Source organism: Camelus bactrianus, chromosome 17 (assembly GCF_048773025.1).
Source record: "Camelus bactrianus isolate YW-2024 breed Bactrian camel chromosome 17, ASM4877302v1, whole genome shotgun sequence".
Lineage (NCBI taxonomy): Eukaryota > Metazoa > Chordata > Mammalia > Artiodactyla > Camelidae > Camelus > Camelus bactrianus.
The window spans coordinates 4,116,503-4,130,108 of NC_133555.1; the positions used below are offsets into that span (position 1 = coordinate 4,116,503).

The following is a 13,606-nucleotide window of genomic DNA, read 5'->3' on the forward strand; positions in this document are numbered from 1 at the left end:
TTCCACCCCCTTCTAGGCCTCAGACCCCTTCGGGGCGGCCAACCGCCTGCCCCGTTCCATCGCCTCTCCAGGTGCCGATCAGAACCCGCCCTACAGCCTTCCCGAATCCAAAATGGCGACCAGCGCCATCTCCAGGCCACGCCCCTGGGAGGCGGGGCCTGAGCTCAGGCCAGAGCGATAGATGCCCGAGCCAAGTTTGAAGTCGGCGGCGAAACGGGCTCGCGAAGCATAGAGCTGGTGGAGCCGCAGGTCGGGGGGAGGAGCACCGAGCGGAGGGCTCGCTTGCCGGGGCCGCCCGAGACTCTTCATCACGGGCGCTGGGGCCGCCATCTTAGATGGCGGGAGTAAGACGAGAACGAGTGTGAGACGCGAAGGCTTCCCTGCCGCTCTTCTTGGGCCCCGAAGAGGGCCAGCTGGCCGGGCTTTGGGGCGTGTGCCCTGAGGCGCGGAGCGCGAGTGTGACGATGCAGGGGCTGCCCGGGGCCCCGTCCCCTGGGCTGGGGACGCGCCGAATGTGACCGCCTCCCGCTCCCTCACCCGCCGCGGGGAGGAGGAGCGGACCAGACGCCGCCGCCGGACGACTGGACACGGAGGCGGCCCCTCTCCCTCAGGTAGGCGGCAGGGCCGAGCCCCGGATGCCGGAGGAGCCGGGCGGCGGGGCTGAGGGGGCCGGGTTCCCCGGCGGTCCGGCTTGGGCGGCGCTGACGGAGTGGCCCCGCGAGTGCGGGGCGGAGGGCCCGGGCCAGGCCGCTGTCACTCCGGGTGGCGCTGGGCGGGCGACGGCCCTGGGGCCCGGTGTCATGGCCGGCGAGCCGAGTTCCCACATCCCCGCTCAGATTTCCTTGTGTTTCGGGGAAACGAGCCAGCGCCACCTCTGTACCCGGTGCACATTCCTTATACTTGGGCAATGGGAAGATCCGCCCAGAGCTGCCTCGGATCTGTGTTGTCACTCAGCTGGGCTAATTTCTTTTCTTTCTCGCGGCAGAGTGGGGGACCTGGGCTTGCAGCTTTTCCCAGGGTCCGTCACACAAGTGATACCCTTTTCGGGAAGATGAGAGCAGTCGGGAACGCGAGGAGGAAATGGGTCAGTGCTCCACCAGCAAGGCACTGGGGCCTCCCCTTGGGTTTCAGGACTCTGTGGGTTACTAATGAAAGGTTTGGGATGCTTATACTGACGATTGGCCCCGGGATGCTTTGGAATGAAGATCGAGGGCTGCCTTTTGTGTGAAGTGAGAGCCTCCAGAACGCTTCAGTTCTGCAGCTGCAGAGGCTCTGCAGAGCTAGTCGATGCCCAGAGAGCGGAGTTTGGACATCACGGGAGGCGAGGCGGCTGTGTTCATTCATTGTTCTCTTTCACGGGTTCTGGGTGTGCCCTCTGGTATTCATTCTCGGGTGGGAAGAATGGGTAGGCTCTCCCGTATCACCTTGAGATGGGACCGGGTTCTAGAGGATCACTCAGTCTAAATCGCGAATGGATTCAGCTCACGTTCATTGAGTATTTCTGCCTGTCTTGTCCTCTCTGGGCTGAGTGGAGGGAGCCTGCCCTCCGTTCGCTCCCAAGGCGTGAGAACAATGCGCTGTGATAAGGATGGACTTAGCAAGTGTCTTGAGAATTTGGAACAAGCAGTTTCGCCTGGGGGAGCTGAAGAAGCTTGTACACTGGAGGGGACTTTCGTGCTGAGTTTTGGACTGATGAGTAAGTGCTCATCAGGTAAGGAGAAGGAGACAGCATGCTATGCTGAGGAACAGCTGGTCCGTAGGCACGGAGACACTCAGTTGGGATGAGTTGGGGGAGCAGCAAGCAATCTGGGGTGCAGGAAGGAAGTGGTGAGAGATGAGGGTCTAAAACAAAAGTTGGCTAGATTGTGTAGAGCCTTTGTTGAAGGTAGTGAGCTGGTTGATTTAATTTGGATTATTTTAAATGAGGGTTGCTGATTGTTTTTTCTTGCTGATGACTGAGTTTCCTCTTCTTGATGATGTTAAAGCTGACAGTAATTGAAAAGATTGACTTTGTTAAACCCAGCTAAGAACGTTTTGACAAGTGCTTTATGTCAGTTGTTTTGCATTGACACTGGCGAATGAACTGAACTCACATTCCGAGGGTTCTCGCGAAAGATTCTTCTAAAGTTACACTTGCTCACAAAAATGTTTTTATAAATTTAGTACACTCTACCAGTACGACATTTTAAATGGCTGTTGAGAATATAAACCAATGTTCCTCAGTCATATAGAAATTGGCAGAATATGTGAAACATCTGAAAAAGTGTAAAATGTGAGTATTTTTAGTTTACTAAATGTTTTACATGGTAAATTGTTTGTTTAGATTGATTCCGTGGATTCCACTTCTGTTATAAAGTCTTTAGCTCTATGAACATAATTTTCCCCAGAGAGCTGTATTGTTGTGACTAATGCTTGTGCTAAAGTGATTATTATAAATTAACAGACTTCAGCTAGCATTTCCCAAATCTTTCTTGGGTTGTGATGATTATATACCACTGAAGAACACTAGAATTCTTTTGGCTTGTTTTCACCCTTATCACTTCAAGGGCTAAGCTGTTTAAAATGCAACAGAACCATTTGACCCAGTTGAACACTGGATACTTGGGAAAATTAACCTGTTACTATTTCTGTTGTAAAATTTATCTTTTAGGTATGTGGTGTTTGTGATACAAGTTGTAATGGAGTTGCTTAGTCTTGTTAAATTCCTGTCAGTAGTTTAAAAGATATGTATGCCTTCAAAGTAGAAGGCTTGACTGAAATTCATTATAACATGTTTTATGAGATTTGGTTTAGCAGAAGAAAACAGCGAGAAGCAGGTTAAGCTGGTCATTTATGATGAAAAGTATCTACAAGATGAAATGGAGAATGGTTAAACATTAAGTATTATGTTACAACTCTGAACCTAGTTGCTTTTAGTTTAAAACATGCCTTTGTGAAATCCAAAGTAGGTAGTTTGCTCTGAAGATTAAACAACAACTTCTTGGAAGCTAAATTGGACTTTCTCAGAAGCACTAGATTACTTATTAAATGGAAAATATAATTAATAACTTGTAGTTACTATTTCAAGTTGTCTGTTAGTAGTAGATGTATGATTCTATCACATTTTAATTTCAGGTAAAACTTTGTTAATGACCTGCTGCCTAAAAATAGAAAAATGTTACGTGGGGGAGTGCTTGGGTTTGCATGTTAGGAACATCATAGACCATACATAATAAGCCTGGTCTTGGGAGCAGTTTGTTAGTCAAACAGCATGCCTTAATAATTGACTTGCAGAAGAGAATTTTAAATATTGCCTTTGAAAGGCAGTGGACTGATATGACAGTGGGGGATTTATGAAACCATGAAATCGAGCTCTGACTTGAAAAGGTTTTTTTTTTTTAATCTTGGAAGTCACTTCAAAACCAATGACTAGTTGGAAAATTGCTCACCTTGACTTAAATTAAGTGGAAAATCAAGGAACACTGTGTTCATTTAGGATGAGATTGTTTACAGGATTTAGGTTGTCGTGTGTGTATATATTTTTGTGTATGGGTGTATAAGAATTCTTATTTCCTAAACTGACTAGATTCAGAATGTAATACTAGGTGTTTGTGTTGTAATTCAGTTAGTATTTCTGGAATAGGGCTCAACTCCCTTGCCTATAATCCTCATGATAGTAATGGCTGTGTATTCTATTCTTGCCTTTAAGTTGTGAGTAAGAATTTCTTAGTTACATGTCAAAGTTTTCATCTTGAATTTTACAGTGGTTGAGTCATTCTGTTCCTCCATTTCTCTCAGAATATTTGTGTAGCTCTCAGTGATTTTACTAGTTAACTTCTGATCTGTTAGCTTTTCTTCTAAAATTACTCCTAGAATCTCAGTTTAATCAAGGAAAATGTCAAGTGGGTGTTGTTTCTTTGTTACTCGTTTTGGCCCTGGCTATCTCAAGTCTCTTTGGCAAATCACTCAAGAAGTGTGTTAATTGCTTCACATTCCAATCAGTGTACATAGTTTTTTTTTGAGGAACACTTGACACACAGTTTTATTTTTAGACCAGATTCTAAGAGATTTTCCTGGGTGAGGATTAACAATCCTAAAACTAGTTTGGAATTAAAGCCTTTGTGATGTACAGATTGCTTACATTTTTGGTTAATGAATGGGAAGCTGCAGGCAATGACAGCCAGTGTTTTAAGGGAACTAAATATGTCTGATTTTTTTCTGAGGGCCCTTGTAAACTATACTGGTGACATCTTTTTCCTCTTTCTACCTGTTGGATTTCATTTGCTGTCGTTCAGTAGCAAGAGTAAGTACCTCTTTACTGTTTTAGTCAAGATGTTCTCTCCTGTTAATTGTCTTCCAGCCTCCTAAGGAAGGCAGAAGTGGTCTGACTTCTCTGAAGTTACTTAATACTGAGTATCACAGTTGGACAAAGTATTTATCTTTCTCCATGTACATTTGTTAATGTTTAACTATAGTAATTAATATGTCTTTAAAATTATGAGTTTTCATTTTTAATCTGGGAATTACGGTGGCATCCTTTTCAATCTTAGATAACTTTTAACATCTGACCTTTACCTAGATTTGGAACAGGTGAAATCCTGAGTTTTCCCTAGAAGAACTTGACTCTTGTTCTCTGTGGCAAATCTCATTGGGAAGCTCAGAGGTTCTGGGAGAGGCATTTCCCTGCATCCAAATAGATCATTCAGAAAGGAGCTCCCGTTTGCATTTGCAGTTAAGAAATTTTGTTTATCATAGAAAAAACTGGAAAAAGTTCAAAAGTCTGACAATAATAAAACGATTAAACTGTGGTATAGCTGCTTGATGGGGCACTGTGCTTTTCATTAACTATGGCATATATGAAGCATTTATGACATGGGAAATGCTATATCTGAATAATTACAGTTGTGTTAAAAAAAACCACAGAACTTAATACAATGAAATATTATTCAGTAATAAAAAGAAATGATGTACTGATACGATAACATTCTCCAACATGTATAAGCCTTGCAAGCATTATGTTAAATGAAAGAAGCCAGTTAGAAAAGACTGCATATTGTATGATTCTGTTTATGCGTAATGTCCCGAATAGGCAAATCTGCAGAGACAGAAAGTAGATTAGTGGTTGCTAGTGGCTGGAGGGAGTGGGGAATGGGCAGTGACTGTGATGGAGAGGTTTCTTTTTGGGGTGATGAAAATGTTCTAAAATAGATTGTGAAATAAAGTAAAAATAAAATTGATTGTGGAGGTGAATGCACATAACTCTGTGAACATAATAAAAGCCGTTGAATTGTACACTTTAAATGGGTGAGTTATATGGTATGTGAACTATATCGCAAGCTGTTTAAAAAACTCAGAACCTACACATAGGAGAAAACGCACGTAGATGTTAACAGTGGTTGTTAAACAGTAGAAGTAAGGTCATGTTTCTCTTTATACTTTACGTATTCTCTGAATATATTGCTTTTATAATAGAAAATACATAACAATAAAGTCAAGTTAATTCTGTTCATGGTATGGGCCCTTGTGTCACTGTCAGATTATACTGACAACTATATTTTTGAGCTTCTTTCAGCTGTTTTCTGCTTCCTCCAGATTACTTCAGGCTTTTATTGCTGTATTTGCCTTGACTGTTATTAGAGCCTTTGAACTGAACTCCTTTTTCTGATTTCTTCCCATGCAAGTGCATTTTCCACAGTACTGCCAGATTATCTTTTTTAATGTGTAGAATCTTAAAAATTAAGTCTCATTAATGTCTTGTTTAGATAATACTGTGACATGCCACAAAATTCAAAGGTTACAGGTAAACTGTGCAGAGTAATTCAGCTTTCACCTTTGTTTCCCGGATACCCAGCTTTCTTACACGCAGGGAGATATGTTATGGGGTTTTTACATAGCTTCTTTTATGACGATGCAAGAATATTCAGGTGTAGATATGCTGGCCTTACTTCCTTTGGCATATTGTCCAGGAGTCTCCATTGGTTTTCAGACTAAGCGTACAGTTCTTGCTTTATGTCTTGCTAACATGGTTTTATCTTACTGTCTTCAGTGGAATTCAGAAGTATTTTTTTTTAGCACCTAAGTAGGTGCAGGCTGGTGTGGAGAGTGAAAAGGCAAGTTCCTGCTGTCAGTGACCTTATGAGGAGAGATTGACTCGATTGCCTCACTTTTATGTTCCTCTTTTAAGTGCCTTTTTGAACACCATCTTCTACATATTATTTCCTGATCTTTTTCTCTCTTTCTCGCTCATCATTGTTGTGTTTCCTTCCTTGAGTCCCACCTTAAAATCCTTTGTATTTTTCTTACGGTCTTTATTGTTTGGTCATTTGTGAGCTTATCATCTCATTAGATTATAAACTCAAATTAATGCTTCCTACTCAATGTGCAATTCCTTATTTATTGATATTTGTGAAAAAATTTGGGTAGCTCAGGAACCAGGCCTCTGTGCTTTGGTGAAAATATTGAATCTAAATTACAACACTTAATACTGCATTTTATAATATAAACCTAAATGCTTTGTGTAAGTACTTTTTTGGTAGTGTGCGCTATAGACTTTATATATATTTATTGTGACATGCATTTTATTAAAGTATTTATTGCTTTAGTATGCTTCTAAAATAAACAGGACTTGATCACATGCACACAGTAAAAGTATTTGATTACTTCTCTCATCTTTTCTTGGAGGACTATATCTTAATCACCTTTGAATACCCAGAGTTTAGCACAGTGGCTGGTCCCCCTGATTGCAGTTCAATTTATTGAATTTAAGGTGCTAAATGATGTTTATTGAATTGAATTTTTTGTATAGATGTCTTACATTTCTGGCTAGACTTAAGCTTCTTAGAGGTGAGGCGTGTCTTGTTTATAAATCTCTACTTCTTTTTTTAATTGTTTTTCTGCTGTATGAACAGTCATTTCACATTTTTTAACTTAATTTATTTTGGGGAGAAGGTAATTAGGTTTATTTACATATTTATTTTAATGAAAGTACTGGAGATTGAACCCAGGACCGTCGTAATTGCTAAGTACGAGCTTTACCACGAGCTATATCCTCCCCCACTAAATCTCTACTTCTTAAAACTGTCTTGATTATATAACAAATGTTAATTGAATGAGTAGAGATTCACAGGTTAATCACCTGTGGGTTTAGTGCCTTCCTGTTGCTCATCACCCACACAGATGTTTACAATTAAGAGGATACACTATTTACTAAGCTCACGCTCCGAACTTTGTAATTCAGGACATCTTTTGAAGGAATTACCTTGCTTAGCTTCCCCCTCTATTGGGCATTATCTGTAGAGTGCTCTAGGTTCTCACTGCTGGCTCCTTGAGGACATTTGCCTGCGTTAGCAGCTCACTGGCTCGTTGGTTCCAGCTGCTCTTGCCATGCTGGCTCTTTTCTTCTGCATTCATAGACTTTATACATGGAGGAAGTTTTCAGCCAGAGAGAATGAGAGGATAGATGATCCTCTTCTACCTTCCTTGATCTTAGCCTGGACTGGAATCAGAGAGGTGTCAGTTGTGAGAATGGAGGTCATGTCCTTCAGAGTGACTAGTATTTATCTAGCTATCTGACAATGCAGAATGGGCCCCTTAGTCTTGCTTTTGGGGGTGGTGGTAAACTATATATAACATAAAGTTTACCATTTTAACCATGTTCAAGTGTGCTATTCAGTGGCATTAAGTATATTCCCAGTGTTGTGCAACCATGACCACTAATCTATTTCCAGAATTTTTTCGTCATCCCAAACAGAACCCTGACCAATTATACAATAACTCCTCATTCCTCCCTGCCTTCAGCCTCTGGGAAACCCTCTTCTGCTTTCTCTCTATAAATTTGCCTATTCCAACATCTCACATAAGGGGACTCATACAATATTTATAGTTTTGTATCTGGCGTATTTCACTTACTGTGTTTTCACGGTTTATCCATATTATACTGTGTATCAGACTTTATTCCTTTTATGGCCAAATAATACTCCATTACATATATATTTTGTGTGTATGCACATGTGCATGGACACACATAAAATACTTTGTTTATCCATTCAACAGTTGATGAACTCTTGGGTTCCACATTTTGGCTGTTGTTGATAATGATGCTGTGAACATTGTGTTTACAGGTATCTGTTTGAGTCTCTGCTTTCATTTCTTTTTAGTATATACCTAGGAATGGAATTATTGGATGGTATGGTAATTCTGTTCAACTTTTGAGGAACTGCAAAATTATTTTCCACAGCACCTGCACCATTTACATTCCCATCAGCAGTGCATGAGGGTTCCAGTTTCTCTGCATTCTTGCCTACATTTGTTGTTTTCTGTTTTCTGGTAACTGTCCTAATGAATATGAAGTGGCCCTAGACGTTTTTCTTACTGCTAATTAGATTGAATGGGCAAACAGGAAGCTTAGAAAGTTGGCTCTATTTGCATCTGATGGACTTTTTTCTCCCTTATAAATATATTTGTATATAATGTTCTTCAAAGAGTTGAATTAATTATACAACTAGTCATCTTTTTTGAAAAAAAGATTTTCGATAAGCTGGTACACATAGTTGTTGTAGTTACTTTCTTTATACCTTCATACCCTTTTAATCTAAAATACATTGTCCCCTGTGAATGACGATTTCAGTTAACCCTGGGTGATAATGATAATAAAAAAAAAGGGCACTAAAATATGTACAATAAGGTCCCATTTTTATAAAGAAAATCGTTTACATGCATGTATTAAAATGCTACCTACCTCTTCAAGTTTAGATACTAGTGAAACATCCTTTATTGCCTACCTCTTCCTCCAGTCAGTCTTGGAGTGACCTTTCCACCCTTCTAATTCTTACAGTTTTCTTAAGAAGTTACCCCTCCCCCATCACAACAGAAAAAGGTGCCACATTTTGTTGTAGGCCTACCTGTCATCCTGAAAGCTCTCAGTACATAGTCAGTCTTCAGTAAATGGTGATTTTTTTTTTTTCTTTACTTTAAAACCTCCTGGAAGAGTTGTCTTTCTGAACTTTACATTCTTCAAAGCAGCTAGCAGTTGAAATAGATTTTTAGAAAATGATAGAGCTCCTTACTCTTTTCTACTCAGTTCTTTGCCAGGTTGCAGTATATAAAGAGGCATTCTGGTTCTCTGGATTACATATACACATCAGTACTGTTATGTGGTAGATAGTGATTCAAACTCCATGAGAAAGGGTTAGGATAAATATTGTAATTATATCTTTTCTCCATTAATATTTTATTCAGATATTTGTGCATCTAATTTTGTGCAAGGTGCTATGCTGGATGGTGGGGTGTAACAAGATGTAGGAACTACATATAGTTGTTTTCCTTAAGGCATTCATACTTTAGTGTATAATTACATAGTGTATAATTTTCATATTCTGTTTTTTAATCCTGTGGCCAAGTAGCTGAGTATAATTTAGAACTTTAATGAACTAATGGCTAATTTACAGAGAAAACTTCTGCACCTGTCTTTTCAATTATTCTTGAGAAGTTGATTTAAAATACTGTATGGAAAACAAATCATACTATCAATTTTATAGGTACCTTATGGTAATTCTTACGAGTTCTTTAAGAAAGCCAAGGTACTAACCTTTGAGGGTACCATTAAAGACTAGGGGATCTTTCTATATGAAAGCCATTGACTTCAGAAAGAATAATAGGAGAACTGGCCAAATTGGACGGTTACTTCTTGAAATAGTGTCAGCAAGTTGGAAACATGACAGAGTACCTCTGTATCCTGAGGATAAATCTATCTGCTCAAGTGAGAGATGATGCCAGTGTACAGAGTAGTGAATTCACTTATTTTATATTTCGTGTCTTTATTTTTGAGGAATGCTAATGCTATTTTTAAAATTATTTGTTGGTTATACAGGATTTATCACTGAAACTCATGCCTTTTATGTGGAACAGAAATTAGTGGTACAAGGTTGTCAGTGTTTCCAGGCATTAATTTAGGGTGAGATATCTAGGTGATTTTTATTCCCCCTCCTTTTTCTTTTAGTATGTAGCCATTTTTCACTCCATCATTACCTGGCCTTCAGAGTGATATCTAAACCATATTTTCTTTGTGCATGGTGTGTTTTGGCACTTGTGTTAATGGTATACTTTGTAAATGGCTGTTTGTTTTAAAATGAGCAGTCACTGCCTAAATGAAGAAACAGTGACTGATTTGGAGATGAAAAGTAAAAACTGGGATAAAAAAGGTTCAGACAAAGTAACTTAAGATGAAAATAATGAAAAACTAAGAGTTAAAAACAAAATTGGCTCCAGAGGTTTTTCATTGTGGAACTGATTGCTTTAACATAATTGTTTTGAACTGATTTTTTAATTTATATTATAAAATTAATGATCTTTTGAAAAAGTTAGAATCTTTTTTAAACTTGGGTAGCCCTGCTTGCTAACTCTTAGAAGGGTAGAGTATCACATTTCTTTATGTGCGTTTATGCTGGCCAGTCATCTGATGAAGTTACCAGTTTGTGGTCAGAAATTGAGAAAGAGGAGTGAGGAAACTCAAAATATTGACACACATACCACCTTGCAGTGCATCAGAGTGCCCTTTTGGACTGGTTGGGAAACTGAAGCCTAAGCCATTTCCAAACTAGACATGTTATTGTTGCCTAGTTTGGATGAGATGACGTTTTATTTTTAAGTGTTTGAGCATGTCTGTTCAGCAGAAACTTTATGTGTGAGGGTGGGTTTTTTTCCAGTGTGGTGTGACCAACTGAATTTAAAAAAAAAAAAAAAGAACAAAACACTTAATCCTTAAAGGAAGCGTGGTATAATTTTAAAAAATTGATCACCCAGTTCCTCAGATGGACCAAGACTGGACTGAAGAAAGGAATGAACTTAAAGGAGAAATGAAGTGTCAAGTTGCATTATACGTACATTAAAATAATGAGTATTTAACTATTTTTTTTGATCTGCCAAAAAAATATTTTTTAATAGCGCAGGAAATTTTAGCCACCATTCCTCATACTGAGTATGTGTTCTTTTGAGTTTTTTATTGCAATTGAAGAAAGTGAATCTATTCTTTTGTCATTCTCAGTTCTCCCTAGCCTTATAGTTTGACCATCTTAAAATTGAGTGTAATTCTTTTGTTTAAAGATGCATTAAAAAAAGGTCCCTAAAGATAATAGCTTACCTTTATCAACTGACTACTACCTGCTCAGTTCTTTTAAGAGTTTAGTTTAATTCTTAACCCTTCCATCAGCTTGACATAGTAGGTACATTATGATCCTTATTTTAAAAAGGAAGAAGTAGAGAGATGGAGTAAAAAACCTAAACATGGGCCATCTGCTTAACAAGAGACTAAGGGATTTTCTGGGTTAGTTTTAGCTTCATCCTACATCCTATCTGCACCTTAGAATTTAACCCCCAAGTGTGGTGCAAACTTCCTGTTTCTGTTCGGGTTCTGGGAAGGCCCTCTGCTTCATACATTTCTTTATAACTTAGGGTAGTTCCGTTTCCTTCTTGTAGGCTTTATGCTATTAACTCCACCTCATCTCTGTCTTACTTCTTCAACTAAATTATAAAATTATTGAGGGCAAGGATCAAGTCTTAACCTAATTTGCCTCTACAAGAACTTCTTTTTCATAAGGCCCTCAGAGACATCCCTTTTGAAGGGTTATCTTTCCTAAACTTTTGTTGACCTGAATAGAAATAATTATTTCCATTACTTTTTTTCTGTAAGGTGATAAGGAATCATTTTGTTGTGACTTTGTGTGTGAAAACTTTTCTTTAAATAATACATATTTAGTTTAGGGATCTAGTTTAAAATAGCGTTTTAGAAATATTCATTTTAAAAAATACTTCTCTTCACCACTAATCAAAATTTCATAAACTTCTAGGACCTATTTGTTACTTACATTTATATAAAACAATTGTGGGCTCACACTAAAGCCTTTAATCTAAAGTTTGAGATGATTAGGGATACCCACCTAATGTTTTGTCTTAAACATTTACCATTTAATGGAGAGACTTCCTCTTTGGAAAGTTCTGTGCGAATTTTACCAATTCTTGTGAAAGTGTTTAAGATGCTTGGAATTTTATATGACAGGTTAATACTCTGAAAAGTGAGCTTAGTGGAAAGATTTCTAAAATGATTTATTGGCTTTTATCATTTTAATAGTTCAGTATACAATTAAGTAATCAAAACTGAGTAGACACAAGTCATGGAAATAGTGTTAGTGTTCTGTTCAGAATGGCTGTTGGACTCATGACAAATTATGTACTTTGTTTCATTGCTACCATTTCTCCATACACCCAGCCTACTTTCTAATTTTCTGACTTAGAAAGATACAGTGTTAAAATATTTTAGTTAACTGATTAAAATATGAACTGACATATACTTTAAATAAAATTGTAAGCCATATGTAGTTAATAGAGCTACTTTTAACTGTATTTTACTTAAAGAACAGTGAAATGGTATATTTTACACTTCTTTTAAGCATTGTCACTATGAATTGTACATGACACTTGGTTTATTTTGCTTATCTTTGACAGTAAATCTTGTATTAAAATTTCTCCTGTGCTGGAGAAATAAAAATAAGAAGCTTTTTGAGGAAATGCTAAATCCAAGCAGAGAGGGGTATTTTCCGAAAAATTGCATTGATTAATTGTAGGTAATTTTGGAGTGTGTTGTTGTTTTCGGGTTCCGGGTTATAGACTAATGGGTAAAGCCCCTGGGAGGACTGCTCCAGGCAGGCCCTGCACAGGCTCTCTGGGAGCACGGAGACAACCTGCAAGAGCAAGTGAACGAGATCGCATTTGGCCTGTGTTACTCCCCCACGTAGTGTGACAGGTAAACAGTTGATATTACTTTGGAACCTGGGACTTAATTTTGGAACACAGTAACGTGGTTGTTAAGAGGTTTAGGCTTTTTAATTTTTAAAAGTAAGTTTGGTTTATTTATTTATTTAACGGAGGTGCTGGAGACTGAACCCAGGACTGCGTGCATGCTCTGCCGCTGAGCTATACCTTCCCCTCCCAAGAGCTTTAGGCTTTGAACTCAGAAAAACGCAGGCTGGCGCTTTAAGGGCTATCTAGAAGAGTCCCTGATTGTTGTATGTCATGATAATAGGTCACATTTACTATCTCAGGTCAACACTGTGCACTTCATATGTTACTTAATTCTCACATCTCATAAAACATGCCAAGTGGAGGAGAATGAAATACAAGTAAATCATAAATTGAGATGTCAGTAAGCAAAAGGCTATTTAAAAGTATATGCACCTTAATATATTCAGGTCATTTTTGCCAGTCATAGACTTTTAAAACTCTTGCTACCAGTTCCTCTTCCTCCTTTCTCTGCTCTCAAACCAAGGAGAAACTCATAGCAGCTAGATAATAAATATTACAACAGAATTTTAACTCTAGGGCAGTGCCCAGGTTATTTTGATGTATAGGAATTCTTTTGTATTGACTAACATTCAGAATTAGTGAGTCATGGTTTGTAGTTCGGCAGCCTTCTAATTACGTGGAGATTTTATTTTATCTAACCTATATTTATTACCAACTCTTGGGAGAAAATTTTTACAGTGAAGATAAAAAAGAATGACCTAGAAGTAGTTTATAGACTTCATTATATTTGTCTTACATCTTTATCCATTTGCTGCAGATTATAAGTTAGCTT

General features: G+C 38.7%; 1 protein-coding gene across 1 annotated transcript in view; it reads left to right on the forward strand.

The window, feature by feature from the left end:
• The first annotated feature begins 232 nt into the window (after positions 1-232).
• Positions 233-13,606, forward strand: part of RAF1 (Raf-1 proto-oncogene, serine/threonine kinase) — a 59,448-nt gene continuing 46,074 nt past the window's right edge. Inside the window, exon 1 of the mRNA XM_074344302.1 lies at positions 233-611. The gene's annotated coding sequence lies outside the window, so the exon portion shown is untranslated. The remainder of the gene's footprint in view (positions 612-13,606) is intronic.